Genomic DNA, 4,727 nt, shown 5'->3' with positions numbered 1-4,727 from the left:
CAGTGGATCCATCCACCTTATCTGGCTTCACTTGTGCTAACCCAGTTATCATTGATGAATCCTTTGATGCAAACTATAAACTGTTTAAGAATCAGAATGGTGAAGTGTTCGCCTGGTATATTGGTACTAACTGCAGGAATGGGCCACCTATGAAGAAGATCTGGGTTCCGAAAAGTTGTCTTGAGAATCTTCCTGTGAATGTCATCATGACACCGCCTGGGAAGAAGAAAAATTCCAGACCAAAGGCTTCATATGGTCCAAAGGCTTCATACAGACACAGGACTCACCTGAGTCACCCTAACGCCAATGTTTTGCAGGGAAATCATACTCAAACTTATGAATATGAGCGTGTTTCTTCAAACCGCTATGTTCATAAAACTAAGAACTTTTCTGCTTATTCATATGAGTATCATTCATCTCCTACAAGGCTATTTGCTAGGGCTCCAAAGCCGAAGTTCTCAGATGCTGCACTTAGACTCATTGCTTCTAAGCCACCCCTGAAGATGTGGGTGGTTAAGAAGAATTAACTTTCTTTTGCAGGGAAAGGTCTCCAGCCGAAAATCATATGCATCTGATGCTAATGCTGGGGACCTAAAACATCTTGTAGGGTGCAAGATAAAATGCCCAAATGGTCTTACCGTGTATTTTGTTCCTGAATCGCTTGCCAATCATCCTATCAGTCCTAACCTTGATCTGAGCTTTGATAATCCTCTTGTCCGTCAAATGTTTATGCTTCACAATACTCTTGGTGAAGCCTATCCCCCTAACTGTACTATAGGGTATGATACCTCATGCTTCAGAATGGATTATGGACAGCGGATGCACTAATCATATGACTGGTGGTTGAAGTCTTCTCATGGACTCAACCTTACGTCCATCTGACAAGAGTCACATCACATTTGCTGACACTGGTAAAAGCAAGGTATTGGGTCTAGGTAGAGTTGCAATCTCAAAGAATCAGCACATGGATAAAGTGATGCTTGTTGAATCCCTTGGTTTCAACTTAATGTCTGTCTCAATGCTTTGTGACTTGAACATGATTGTGATATTTCGAAAATATCGTTGCCTTGTTCTAATTGAATCTGACAAGTCTCTAGTCTTTGAAGGGTATCGAAAGGATGATTTGTACATGGTAGATTTCTCAGCAGGACCATAGCTTGTCGTATGTCTTCTAGCAAAAGCTTCAGAGTGCTGGCTCTGGCATCGGAGGCTAGGGCATGCTGGCATGAGGAACTTGCACACTCTCGCAAAGAAGAAGCATGTCATAGGCAACGAGGGCGTCAAGTTCAAGAAAGATCATCTGTGCGGCGCCTGCGAAGCTGGAAAGATGACAAGGGCCAAGCATCCCTCGAAGACAATCATGACGACATCTCAACCCTTCGAGCTGCTACACATGGACTTGTTCGGTCCTACTCACTACTCTACTCTCACTACTACTGCCTGTCTCTGTGGCTTCGTCATTGTTGATGATTATTCAAGATATACTTGGGTGCACATAATCCTCTACAAGACCGAAGTGCAGGATGTATTCAGACGCTTCGCCAACCGTGGCATGAACAACTATGGCATCAAGATCAAGCATATCAGAAATGACAACGGCACATAATTCAAGAACACTGGCCTCCACCTTTACTTGGATACATTGGGAATCACTCATGAGTTCTTAGCTCCGTACACACCTCAGCAGAATGGCATCGTGGAGCGCAAGAACAGAACACTCATTGAGATGGCTCGGACGATGCTTGATGAATACAAGACTCCAAGAAAGTTCTGGCCTGAAGCCATTGATACTGTATGCCATGTCATCAACCGCATTTATCTTTACAAGCTTCTAAAGAAGACATCCTATGAACTCCTTGTTGGAAATATGCCCTAGAGGCAATAATAAATGGTTATTATTATATTTCTTTGTTCATGGTAATTGTCTATTGTTCATGCTATAATTGTATTTTCCGGAAATCGTAATACATGTGTGAATACATAGACCACAAAGTGTCCCTAGTAAGCCTCTAGTTGACTAGCTCGTTGATCAACAGATAGTCATGGTTTCCTGACTATGGACATTGGATGTCATTGATAACGGGATCACATCATTAGGAGAATGATGTGATGGACAAGACCCAATCCTAAGCATAGCATAAAAGATCGTGTAGTTTCGTTTGCTAGAGCTTTTCCAATGTCAAGTATCTTTTCCTTAGACCATGAGATCGTGCAACTCCCGGATACCGTAGGAGTGCTTTGGGTGTGCCAAACGTCACAACGTAACTGGGTGACTATAAAGGTGCACTACGGGTATCTCCGAAAGTGTCTGTTGGGTTGGCACGAATCGAGACTGGGACTTGTCACTCCGTGTGACGGAGAGGTATCTCTGGGCCCACTCGGTAATGCATCATCATAATGAGCTCAATGTGACTAAGGCGTTAGTCACGGGATCATGCATTGCGGTACGAGTAAAGAGACTTGTCGGTAACGAGATTGAACAAGGTATTGGGATACCGACGATCGAATCTCGGGCAAGTAACATACCGATTGACAAAGGGAATTGTATACGGGATTGATTGAATCCTCGACATCGTGGTTCATCCGATGAGATCATCGTGGAACATGTGGGAGCCAACATGGGTATCCAGATCCCGCTGTTGGTTATTGACCGGAGAGGCGTCTCGGTCATGTCTGCATGTCTCCCGAACCCGTAGGGTCTACAAACTTAAGGTTCGGTGACGCTAGGGTTGTAGAGATATATGTATGCGGAAACCCGAAAGTTGTTCGGAGTCCCGGATGAGATCCCGGACGTCACGAGAGGTTCCGGAATGGTCCGGAGGTGAAGAATTATATATAGGAAGTCCAGTTTCGGCCACCGGGAAAGTTTCGGGGGTTACCGGTATTGTACCGGGACCACCGGAAGGGTCCCGGGGGTCCACCGGGTGGGGCCACCTATCCCGGAGGGGCCCATGAGCTGAATGTGGAAGGGAACCAGCCCCTAGTGGGCTGCGCGCCCCCCCATGGGCCTCCCCCCATGCGCCTAGTGTTGGGAACCCTAGGGTGGGGGGACTTCCCCCTTGCCTTGGGGGGCAAGGCAACACCTTTCCCCCCTTTGGCCGCCGCCCCCCTTGAGATCCCATCTCTAGGGCCGCCCCCCCCCCAGGGGGCCTATATAAAGGGGGGGGGAGGGAGGGCAGCAACCTACAGCCTTGGGCGCCTCCCTCCTCCCCTGCAACACCTCTCTCTCTCTCGCAGAAGCTCGGCGAAGCCCTGCCGGAGACCCGCTACATCCACCACCACGCCGTCATGCTGCTGGATCTCCATCAACCTCTCCTTCCCCCTTGCTGGATCAAGAAGGAGGAGACGTTGCTACACCGTACGTGTGTTGAACGCGGAGGTGCCGTCCGTTCGGCACTCGGTCATCGGTGATTTGGATCACGGCGAGTACGACTCCGTCATCCACGTTCATTGGAACACTTCCGCTCGCGATCTACAAGGGTATGTAGATGCACTCCTTTCCCCTCGTTGCTAGTAGACTCCATAGATGCATCTTGGTGAGCGTAGGAAAATTTTAAATTATGCTACGATTCCCAACACTCCTGACTGGTAAGAAGTCAAATGTCAGTTACTTCAGAGTATTTGGTGCTAGGTGTTGGATCAAGGATCCACATCACACTTCAAAATTTGCACCGAAAGCACATGAAGATTTTACGGAAAGGATTCGCACTCCTACAGAGTCTTCAACCTCTTTCACTATAAAGTGGTTAAAACTGTAGATGTGCAGTTCGATGAGACTAACGGCTCGCAAAGAGAGCACCTGCCAAATGTGATAGATGAAGTTCTACCTAGTGAATCCATCAAGCTTATGGGAACTAGAGAAATCATACCGTCTGAAGCTCAGGCTGAAGATGAACTTATCATTTCTGCACCTAATCAACCTGAAGACACTGCTCAACCTGAAGACAATCCTCCTAATGACGATAATGATCAGCAAGAGCAAAATCTTCGTCCAGTTCATCCTCGTGTTGCAAATGAAGTACATATTGAGAAGATAATTGATAGCATCAATGCACCTGGTCCACTCACTCGTTCAAGAGCAACACAGCTTGCAAATTTCTGTGGGCACTTTGCATTTGTCTCAATATCAGAACCCAAGAAAGTTCCTGAAGCCTTCATGGAACCTGAATGGATTCAAGCTATGCAAGAAGAGCTTCAACAGTTCAAGCTGAACAATGTGTGGGAACTAGTCAAGCGTCCTGACCCTCGCAAGCACAACATAATAGGCACAAAATGGATATATCGCGACAAGCAAGATGAGCATGGTCAAGTTGTAAGAAACAAGGCTCGTCTCGTTGCCCAAGGATACACTCAAGTTGAAGGGATTGACTTCGATGAAACATTTGCTCCTGTGGCTAGGCTTGAAGCCATTCGCATACTCCTAGCCTATGCAAATCATCACAACATCCTTCTGTATCAAATGGATGTGAAGAGTGCGTTTCTCAATGGCAAGATTGAAGAAGAAGTGTATGTTGCACAACCACCTCGCTTTGAAGATCCAAAACATCCTGATATGGTGTACAAGCTCAACAAGGCATTGTATGGCCTCAAACAAGCCCCTCGCGTTTGGTATGACACACTCAAAGACTTCCTGAAGAGCAAAGGCTTCAAACCTGGTTCCCTGGATCCCACACTCTTCACGAAGACATATGATGGTGAACTGTTTGTGTGCCAAATATATGTGGATG

This window comes from Triticum aestivum, chromosome 2D, assembly GCF_018294505.1.
Source record: "Triticum aestivum cultivar Chinese Spring chromosome 2D, IWGSC CS RefSeq v2.1, whole genome shotgun sequence".
NCBI classification, from domain to species: Eukaryota; Viridiplantae; Streptophyta; class Magnoliopsida; order Poales; family Poaceae; genus Triticum; species Triticum aestivum.
The sequence above is the reverse complement of the archived record's forward strand: the minus strand, read 5'-3'. Positions refer to the sequence as shown.